Below are 11,315 nucleotides of genomic sequence, written 5' to 3' on the forward strand. Positions count from 1 at the left end.
TAGCCAGCCTGTTAGTCTATGTCTTTTTATTGGGGAGTTGAGTCCATTGATATTAAGAGATATTAGGGAGAAGTAATTGTTGCTTCCTTTTATTTTTGTTGTTAGAGTTGGTGTTCTGTTTTTGTGGCTGTCTTCTTTTAGGTTTGTTGAGGGATTACCTTCTTGCTTTTTCTATGATGTGGTTTCTGTCCTTGTATTGTTTTTTTTCTGTTATTATCCTTTGAAGTGCTGGATTCGTGGAAAGATAATGTGTGAATTTGGTTTTATCGTGGAATACTTTGGTTTCTCCATCTATGGTAATTGAGAGTTTGGCTGGGTATAGTAGCCTGGGCTGGAAATTGTGTTCTTTTAGTGTCTGTATAACATCTGTCCAGGATCTTCTGGCTTTCATAGTCTCTGGTGAAAAATCTGGTGTAATTCTGATAGGCTTGCCTTTATATGTTACTTGATCTTTTTCCCTTACTGCTTTTAGTATTCTATCTTTATTTAGTGCATTTGTTGTTCTGATTATTATGTGTCGGAAGGAATTTCTTTTTTGGTCCAGTCTATTTGGAGTTCTGTAAGCTTCTTGTATGTTCATGGGCATCTCTTTCTTTAGGTTTGGGAAGTTTCCTTTTATAATTTTGTTGAATATATTTGCTGGTCCTTTGAGTTGAAAATCTTCATTCTCATCTACTCCTATTATCCCTAGGTTTGGTCTTCTCATTTTGTCCTGGATTTCCTGGATATTTTGAGTTAGGATCTTTTCAGATTTTGTATTTTCTTTGATTGTCATGCCGATATTCTCTATGGAGTCTTCTGCACCTGAGATTCTCTCTTCCATCTCTTGTATTGTGTTGCTGATGCTCGTATCTATGGTTCCAGATTTCTTTCCTAGTGTTTCTATCTCCAGTGTTGCCTCAATTTGGGTTTTCTTCATTGTTTCTACTTCCCTTTTTAGGTCTTGGATGGTTTTATTCAATTCCATCACCTGTTTTGTCTGGTTTTCCTGCAATTCTTTAATGGATTTTTGTGTTTCCTCTTTAATGTCTTCTACCTGTTTAGCAGTGTTCTCCTGCAATTCTTTAATGGATTTTTGTGCTTCCTCTTTAATGTCTTCTACCTGTTTAGCAGTGTTCTCCTGCAATTCTTTAAGGGATTTTTGTACTTCCTCTTTAATGTCTTCTACCTTTTTAGCAATGTTCTCCTGCAATTCTTTAAGGGATTTTTGTGTTTCCTCTTTAATGTCTTCTATCTGTTTACCAGTGTTCTTTTGTATTTCTTTAAGTGTGTTATTAAAGTCCTTCTTGATGTCCTCTACCATCATCATGAGATATGCTTTTAGATCTTTGTCTAGCTTTTCCGGTGTGTTGGGGTGCCCTGGACTGGGAGAAGTGGGAGTGCTGGGTTCTGATGATGGTGAGTGGTCTTGGTTTCTGTTAGTATTATTCTTACGTTTACCTTTTGCCATCTGGTAATCTCTGGGATTAGTTGTTATTGTTGTCACTGTTTAAAGATTGGAGCAGACTCTGTGTTCCACTCACCAGAAGTCTCAAAATCCTGTGGCGGGTGTAGTGGGTAGCTGGCGGGTGTCAGCAGACCCTGCGTTCTAGCTACCCCGTGCTGTTCAGACCGGAAGAGGCTTGTGGCCCTACTCAGGCCGGTCTTCTGCTTCCCTAACCAGTGCAGTCTCAGGTCCCGTGTGATTGGACTGGAGCAGAAGCTGTGTTCCACTCACCAGAAGTCTCAAGATCCTGTGGCGGGTATCGTGGGTAGCTGGCAGGTGTCAGCCGACCCTGCGCTCCAGCTACCCAGGTGCTGGCCAGACCCGAAGAGGCTTGTGGCCCCACTCAGGCCGGTCTTCTGCTTCCCTAACCAATGCAGTCTCAGGTCCCGCGCGTAACTGGACCGAAGCAGAAGCTGTGTTCCACTCACCAGAAGTCCCAAGATCCTGTGGTGTGTATTGTGGGTAGCTGGCGAGTGTCAGCCGACCCTGCGCCCTAGCTACCTCGGTGCTGGTCTGACTGGAAGAGGCTTGTGCATGTGTTGCGTTTCTAATGGCTTTGTTACACTTAATGAACAACATGCCTACTTTTCTACTAACACCACACCATTTTGATCATTGTCACTATACAGTAAGTTTTCAAATTAATTCATTCATGATGCCCATATTTCTTCTGCAAAATTGTTTTGGTCATTCTAATTCTTTGGTTTCTCATAGGCATTTTTGAATTAGTTTGCCAATACTTACAATTACTTTAAGTTGTTAGTGGGTTATATTAAAACTATAAATCAATTTGGTGAATATTGAATCTTTCTTTTTACTTTTAAAATTTTATTGGTTCTTTGTGATTTTCATATCATATACCCCAATCTCATTCATCTCCCCTCTCCTTATACCCAACCAAAACCTTGCAACATCTTCCCAAATGAGAAGAAAAACAATGTTGTGGAAGCTGTAGTATGTCACAGTATGTCCCAAACTATACCCTTTTGTCCATACTTCTTTGTTTGCAAATGCTCATTACAATGAGCTTTTGGTGTGGTTCAAGGTCTCTGGCTTCTGCTACATTGTCAATACTGGAATTTCACTGGAACTCCTCTCAGAAATCCTATTGTTGACTCTGTCATGAAGATACTATAGTTTTGGAACTATAGGATCAGCCCCTTCAAGCACTGCCACTGTTAATCAATGGGGTAGATGCTGGGGTGAGTTAATTCAAAGCCTGGTCAGCCCTGCCAGCTCCTCTGCACCCATGCCCTCAGGGCTGGCTCATGCAGTTAGGGCCAGCTCTACTGTGCTGCTCAAGTGAGATGCAGGGCCATATGAAGAGTACTACAGCTGGCTTAAGTGAGTTCTGCACTCATGATTCTAGGGCCAGCTCTTCTAAGATGCCCAGGAGATGGGGAGGGCCATTTGTGCACAGCCTGCAGATATAAATATGTTCTCATGTGGCAGCTCAAACCAACACATCTGCCTGGACTGTGGTGGTAACAGACCCCTGCTGCTTCAGGGCCAAGGACACAGATGTGGCTTCTGGCATCATAGGCCAGGATTCCACTGGGGTCCCAGGTAGCATCACTGGCTATTCCTCACTACCCTTGAGTCATCAGTTCTACCTCTCTTCATTGTGCCCACATCCTCCTATTTCTCTTTCTCTCCCATCTCTCTGCCACTTACTTAGTTCTCTTGGTGGTACCCTGGTTCTCTGAGTATCTGGGGTCAACTCAGCAATGGTCTCAATATTGCCATGACCTACCTGTGCTTTATGGCACTGGGCAGGTTTATTCTCAGATTTTTGGGCATGCCCCTTGCCCAGGTTTTTGAGATGTTGTACTGGTGGTCATCATAGGCAGCCCCCTGTGCAGGTCCCATGGCACACGATTGGTGTTCATTTCAGAGCCTGGACATAAATTTCAGGTCTTGGATTCACTCTGGTGTTTTTCTCCCATTGTCTTTGCACAGCACTGGATTAGTGGTTGTCTCAGGCTTGCTGTTTTCAGGGAATGTTAGGTTACTAATTATTCAGATGTTCACAGGTCAGACACTGAGCATAGAAATATCATCTCTCCTTTCTGCCACCTACTGATACACATGTGACACAGCAGCCATACCTGCAATGCATCTAGGGGCAGTGAATAGTGAATCTTGAAGAGTATCAGTCTTCTAATTAACATGTTGAGCTCTGCATTTCTTTGTGCTTTTCCTTGTCTTTGCCATTTAAATACTTTTCAACATATGAAGCCCCGGGAGATAATCTTCAGATCCATGAATATGTGATATTTGTTTTGTTGTTGTTGTTTATGATATGGTCTGACAGTGTAGTTCAGGCTGATTATGAATTAATACTTTCTTCAGCTTCCACATTCCTGAATTATAGTCATGGACTGCCACATCAAGGTGTGTTTTATGCTTTTTGGTGCTCTTATGCACACTGTACTGCTTCGAAGTTTGGTCTTCTAATTGGCTATAGCTGATAGAAGCAGATCTAATGGCCTGCATGGATCTTGTATGTGGAAGCCTGTATCCTAAAACTTACACATTCGTTTTAGGAAATCTGGTTTTTAAGAAATTCATTTTTATTTTATGATTACAAGTGTTTTGTCTGCATGTTTCTATATGTACCATTTGCATGCCTGATGCTGGTAGAGGCCAGAAGAGGGCACTGGATCTCCTGGAACTAGAGTTGCAGATGGTTGTAAACTGCTATGTAGATGCTGGAAATGGAAAAGCAGCAAGTACTTTTAACCACTTAGCCATCCTTCCAGTCTACAGGATTTTTTTTTTTCCATTTCTTAGGGGTGGGACTGTAACTGCATGCCACCATACTCATTTATCTCATGTATTTTCATTGGCTATTTTATTTTTGGTTGATAGGAGAAGAGATGGGGTATAACTTAGTTTGTAGAGTGGTTACCTATCATGAAAAAAGACTTGGAATTGATATTCAGCAATACATGAACTCCTAGCACATGGGGAGTGCAACATGAAAGACTGAGAATTCAGGGACATCATTGGGTATTAGTTACTGTTTTTGAGCCTTGCCTGTGCTTAAAGAGGTCAGTAGGAGAAACACTTACCATTATATTGGTTAGAAGAGGAAATTAATAACCACATACTTATTTATTAACTTTAACAAAATAAGAAAGAACTCTTTATTTTAGAGTTGTACTAGTATGTCTAAGATACAAGTTGAGATGGTGGTCAGAGTGTTGAGATGAGAATCAGGCTAGAAATCTGTTTGAAGGAGAATTTTAATACATAATACAGGGCTATCCCTTGGGTGGGGGCAATTCTTACATCGGTCTTTGAAACACTGTTGACTGAGAACAACTCTGTATCTTCTTCCAGTGCTATATCTCCATTGTATTTTTGGTGATAAGATTTTGGCCATAACATTATGACCAGGAAAATAAACTGAATATTTCTTTAAATAGCTGGCATTAATGATAGTAGCTATTCATTTGATATTATATAAATTTACTGATTTCTGGAACTATAGGAATATATTTGAAGTGATAAGTCACCAAATAGAAAAGGAGTCAGAAATGTCAGCATTGAGATGCTCAGTGGAAATTCAAACACAGGAGGAAATGAGAAGGCACACAAGGGGACAAGGAAGCAAGTCAGTCGAATAGATGATACATTACCCAATACTAGAAGAAAAGGATCTCACTGAGTGGGGAAATGGAGGCACCAGGCAAAGGTTGTCTAGGAAAAACAGCATTTTCTATGCAAACAAAGCTACAATGTTAGCATCTTTGAAGCATGCTTAGATGCACATTTCCTTAGAGACGATGCTTGTTGAAAAGCATTATAAAGCTAGGAATGGAGGCACTGTAATCCTGGCAGTTGGGAGGCAAAGGTAGGAGAATCAAAAGGCCAAAGCTATCCCTGGCTATGCAGTGTGTTCCAGGTCAGCCTGGATTAGATGAGAACCCTGCTTTAAAAAAAAAAAAAAAGCTCAAAGGAATAGCATTATGTATTGCTGCCCTAGGACCTTGTGCTATTCAGTTACCAAGTCAGAGATGAAGAGTATCCTAAAGTCTGTTTGTTGGAGGAAATATATTTCAGGCAAAGCCATTTGTTTCTATTTTTGAAAGTTTTCTTTTAAGAATTGATCTGAGGAAGATCAGCCAGGATAAAATAAAGACCTCGGGAGGATAAACTTTTATCCCCACAGGCATATTTTTATTTTTTTGATTCATTATGTTCAGTAATCCAGAATGGTTCTTTCACAGTTTGATCTGATCATAATCAGGCAGAGAAGAGCATGTAATTTTTAAATGCCACCCAAAGATAGGTTGTGCCCTGAAGCCTTTTGCTGGAAATCTTGTTTTGAAGTTAATTGGAGAAAAGTGCTGGACAAGGCAGCAGAGAAAGAATTAAGTTTCTATGAAAATGGGCACTCAAGATGTACATGAGCCCTATGGGGTAAAGTCTATACAGTTTGCTCTGTTAGTTATCATCCAATACAACTGAAGTGGTTGCTCTTTATTATACAATAATGTGCTAGCGGGCTATTTGGGCTGCTTTGTGGAGTCCTTTCTAGCAGGCTTTATGTTGTATGAGTAGGGACAGCTTCAAAAGCACACACAAAGCTACTGTGTCCTAATCATGTTGTAAATCTTTTAGTAGAAAACAAAAAAGTTATTCAAGATAATGCCAGAACAATGTACATTTCTAGGATGGTGGGATGGAATAAGAAAAATGGATTTGGGATTTAGATGCAAAGTTACTAATAATCCTTATGGTCAGTAATTTTGAAATACAAATCCAAATAACATTAAAATTTGTCATAGTTTTAGAACAAAATTTAGAGTTGTACAGTCCTAAGTCTCTATGTACCTCTTTAATTTTTAGTGATTATAACTCCATAGCATTCTCTGATAGGAACAGAGACTTATCAATAGTCTTTAGACTTAACAACACTCAGCCCAGAGAAATCTTCAGTTGTTCTTCACTAAGTTTGAATAATGCTTCCTTTCACTACCTTGGCTTTTCCAGACAGAGATAGTTATTTCTGCCCCACCCATTCATAACTATTTAATCGAGGAGTTGTAATATATTTATGCTTTTAAATTTCTTACACCTTCATGCAGTCTTTCAAGCTTTCTTGTAATAAAAGGACTTAACACATATTAGCTATAGAACACTATTTGTTGAATCAATAGATAAGGTAGAATTAAAAAATATCTACCGAACAGACTTTAGTATTAATGTGCTAAGTGTTTGCCTTTCTATATCCAACTCTTAACTCATAATCGAACTCTCTGTCCCAGAAGGATGAACCTTATAGGATCACCTAGTATGCTTCAGTATTTCTGCCATTTACTGGTTTGAGCCAATGGCCCAGGCACCCAAAATTAAAGGGTGAAAAAAGAACAGATATAAATTTATTGTGCCAGCCTCTTTGTGGCACTCTTCTGGTTAAGAGAGCTTACATTCCTCTGAGGAGGGAAACAGCTGCTCAAAGCAGCCCCTTTCCTGGATTTCCACTCCTTCGTTCTTCCCCTTGTCCTAGACTTCCTTCCCTGTTGTTGGCCAGGAAGGACATGTCTCACTGCCTCCTTGGCCCCACCCACCTATGCAGAGAGTTCCTGTTGCTCCCATTTCAGATTGCCACTTTGAGTGACCTGTTAGCAACCTCAAGGTCAGATTTTTGAAAATCATTGTTTTGGGAAATGCTCCTCATCAGGATATTACTTAGAGTCTGAACAGGAAGCTTACCCCGATTGTAGGTTTAGAAATACTGAGGTTAATAGGGTCTGTGCTTTACTTGATATTATAGTGCTTTTCAAGTCTTTAATAACAATAATTCCTAGTATGAGACATAGCATGTCACAATTATCAAATATTTTTATCACCTCAAGGTTTGCTTTTCTCATTTTCTAATATATACATTAATGTATTATATATAAAAGGTATGTTCTTTCTTTTGCAACATGAAATTCTAAAAATGCTGTTCTGGCTCACTAAGAATACAGAACTGTAACATGCCAATCAAATCTCTTATTCTGTTATCATTAGTCTTCCAGCTGGTTGTGAAGAATTTTTATTTTATCCCAAATCTAGAGGCCATTAGGATAGGAGAAGGCTTTTGTTCCCAAGCCTGACAACTTGAGTTTGATCTCCAGGCCCCACATGGTAGGAGAGAACCAACTCTTGCACACTGTCCTCTGACCTCCACATAATGTGTGGCACCACAACTACCACATGATTCAAGGTGGCACCACAACTACCATACACACACACAATCACCTACACCCACGAATGTGCACAGGCACACCCACACCCACATACAAAACAAGTAAGATAAAATAAAAAAAGAAGAAGAATTAACCTATCTATGATTTTGACACACTTTTTGGATATTGAATTGTCTGCTTTGTTTTCAGCACTAATGAACATATCAAAGTTCTTTTTTGCATAATAAATGAGCAGGGTCTTTATTATTCTCTGTACCTGGTACAGTATTTTATAGGCACTGCACACAGAATATGGATGCTAGACTCTGATATTTAGGAAAACATTTGAATGAGATCCTCTACCCCTTTCAAACACACACACTTCCCCTCATCAACAAAAAGCCACAATTCTTAGAGAGGAACTTGCCCTAGTCTCACATCTGGGCATTTTAAATTCCAGATCACTTAAGTAATTTTAAGAGAGAGTCCTTCTTTCATTAGGCGTTCTGGGCAAAAACAGATCAGGCAGAGGAGTTCTGTGATGTCACTTCCTGTGAAAGCACCTCTCTCTGGAGTCCTGTGCTGCAGTAGCTCTTTCCAGAGGAGGGAGATAGATCTCAGAGGACAATGAAGCATGAATCAAATGGGTTGGTACTGCAGGTTAGACTGGCTTTCTCATTCAGGCCTGCTTCCAGCTTGTGAATGTCCTGAGAGTTTGCTGCCAAAAGTATGCGATAAGAAGTCAGTCTTCACAACACGTGCTCCTCTCCCCTCCCTTCCCCTCCCCTCTCTCCTTCCCTCCCCTCCCCTCCCCTCCCCTCCCTTCCCCTCCCCTCCCCTCCCCTCCCCTCCCCTCCCCTCCCCTCTCCTCTTCTCTTCTCTTCTCTTCTTCTCTTTTCTCCCCTTCTCTCCTCTCCTCCCCTCCCCTCTCCTCCCCTCCCTTCCCCTCCCCTCTCCTCCCCTCTCCTATGTTCCCTGCAGCTGGAGCCATGGGTCCCTTCATGTGTATTCTTTGATTGGTGGTTTAGTCCCTGGGAGCTCTAGGGTACTGGTTGGTTCATATTGTTGTTCCTCCTTTGGGCCTTCAAACTCCTTGGGTCCTTTCTCTAACTCTTCCATTGGGGATCCTGTGCTCAATCCAATGGTGGACTGAGAGCATCCACCTCTGAATTTGTCAGGCACTGGCGGAGGCTCTCAGGAGACAGCAGCAAGCACTTAGTCATCCACAATAGTGTCTGGGGTTTGTAACTGTATATGGGATGAATCCCCAGGTGGGGCAGTGTCTGGATGGCCTTTCCTTCAGTCACTGCTCCACACTTTGTCTCTGTATCTCCTCCCATGGGTACTTTGTTCCCCCTTCTAAGAAGGACCTAAGTATCCACACTTTGATCTTCCTTCTTCTTGAGCTTCATGTGGTCTGTGAATTATATCTTGGGTATTCTGAACTTCTGGGCTAATATCCATTTATCAGTGAGTACGTACCATGTGTGTTCTTTTGTGATTGGGTTACCTTATTCAGGATGATATTTTCTAGTTCCATCCATTTGCCTAAGAATTTCATGAATTCATTGTTTTTAATAGCTGAGTAATACTCCATTATGTAAATGCCCAGGAGTGGTATTGATGGGTTCTCAGGTGGTACTATGTCTAGTTTTCTGAGGAACCACCAAACTGATTTCCAGAGTGTTTTTACCAGCTTGCAATCTCACCAGCAATGGAGGAATGTTCCTCTTTCTCCACATCCTTGCCAGCATCTGCTGTCACTTGAGTTTTTGATCTTAGCCATTCTGACTGGTGTGAGGTAAAATCTTAGGGTTGTTTCGATTTGCATTTCCCTGATGACTAAGGATGTTGAACATTTCTCAGCCATTTGGTATTCCTCAGTTGAGAATTCTTTGTTTAGTTCTGTACCCCATAGGTTATTAGGTTCTCTGAAGTCTAACTTCCTGAATTCTTGGTATATATTGGATATTAGCCCTCTATTAGATGTAGGGTTGATAAAGATCATTTCCCAATCTGTTGGTTGTTGTTTTGTCCTATTGACAGTGTCCTTTGCCTTACAGAAGCTTTGTAATTTTCTGGGGTCCCACTTGTCAAATTTGTTCTTAGAGCATAAGCTATTGGTGTTTTGTTCAGGAAATTTTCCTCTGTGCCCATTTGTTTGAGGATCTTCCCTACTTTTTTTTTTCTATAAGTTTCAGTGTATCTGGTTTTATGTGGAGTTCCTTAATCCACTTGGTCTTGAGCTTTGTACAAGGAGATAAGAATGGATCAATTTGCATTCTTCTACATGCTAACCTCCAGTTGAACCAGCACCATTTGTTGAAAATGTCATCTTTTTTTTCACTGGATGGTTTTAGCTCCTTTGTCAAAGACCAAGTGACCATAGGTATGTGGGTGCATTTCTGGGTCTTCGATTCTATTCCATTGATCTACCTGTCTGTCAATTTACCAATACCATGCAGTTTTTATCATAATTGCTCTATAGTACAGCTTGAGGCCAGGAATGGTGATTCTACTAGAAGTTTTTTTTATTGTTGAGAATAGTTTTCACTATCCTGGGTTTTTTGTCATCCCCGATGAATTTGCAAATTGCCCTTTCTAACTCTATGAAGAATTGAGTGGGAAACATTTTCCTTTTCTAAAAGATTTTTGTTTGTGTAGTATGTGTTTGTGTGTGGGTGCATGTGCACACACACAAGCACACTTGCCCATGGAGTCCAGGAGCAAGCATCAGGTATCAGATTGTCTGGATCAGGAGTTAGATTACAGCTGTGTCTGCCTGATGTGGGTGCTGGGAACCAGGTTTAGGTCCTCTGGAAGTGCATAAAGCACTCTTAACTACTAAACCACATGAACAGCCCTGCAAAATACTTCTTTCTTCATAATTCTAAGGGCTAGAGAAAGTGGTCACAACAAAGAATTATAGTGATGTAATATCATCTCTCCTGTTATTCCTTTTGAAAACAAAGTAGGTTGAGAAATATAAGTGCCGAGGCTAGAGTCACATCCTGACATGGTACTTGTCCTGGTGTGCTACAGTTCTCGAAGAGAATCTGCTGGTCTTGATTCATTGGTAGGGGCCTTCAGTGTCCCTTCTAGTGCCCAGATCAGAAACATGGCAAAAAAATGAGAAATATAAGTTTCTTGTAAGGAGATGTGACCTTAGTGACCTTGCTATTTTGTTTTACTGCCCAATTCATGACTGTACATATCAAGACTGACAGCATTTGCCGGGCATTCATTACTTAAAATTTTCTTAGCAAGAATAAAAATTTACCTAGATAGTAAATTTCTCCTTCTTTTACTGAAAAATAATTTGTTCTACAATAAGAGTATATTTAAAAAATTGAGTAAGGCCATAAATTGCATACAAGCTTTGATCAAAGATTATATTTCTGAGTTGATGAGCTAAATGGTCATTTATAGAGCTAGCATTATTAAGCTATTTAATGTATCAATATTATCTAAATGAATATGATAAAATTGCTCATGTGCTCAAAACCCATTAGTTCACTTTTTTATAACATTGGTAACATTTCAATATGTCAAGCTTATGTCACTTATAAATGTCAGCCACAAGGTGTTTGAATACTACTTTGAAAATATTTTGAACAGCTATGCTAGAGCAAAACCATTATATGTAT

General features: G+C 40.2%; 2 non-coding genes across 2 annotated transcripts; one reads left to right on the forward strand and one right to left on the reverse strand.

Moving 5' to 3' along the window:
- Positions 1 to 3,485: 3,485 nt before the first annotated feature.
- LOC115032859 (small nucleolar RNA SNORA17) lies at positions 3,486 to 3,616 on the reverse strand. Its single transcript, XR_003838518.1, has one exon. It is a non-coding gene; the product is annotated as a small nucleolar RNA SNORA17 (small nucleolar RNA).
- Positions 3,617 to 10,659: 7,043 nt separating this feature from the next.
- On the forward strand, positions 10,660 to 10,790 carry LOC115032836 (small nucleolar RNA SNORA3/SNORA45 family). The gene has a single exon (XR_003838496.1). It is a non-coding gene; the product is annotated as a small nucleolar RNA SNORA3/SNORA45 family (small nucleolar RNA).
- Positions 10,791 to 11,315: the final 525 nt, after the last annotated feature.

Source organism: Mus caroli, unplaced genomic scaffold (genome assembly GCF_978045245.1).
Source record: "Mus caroli unplaced genomic scaffold, Mus_caroli_1 scaffold_14, whole genome shotgun sequence".
Lineage (NCBI taxonomy): Eukaryota > Metazoa > Chordata > Mammalia > Rodentia > Muridae > Mus > Mus caroli.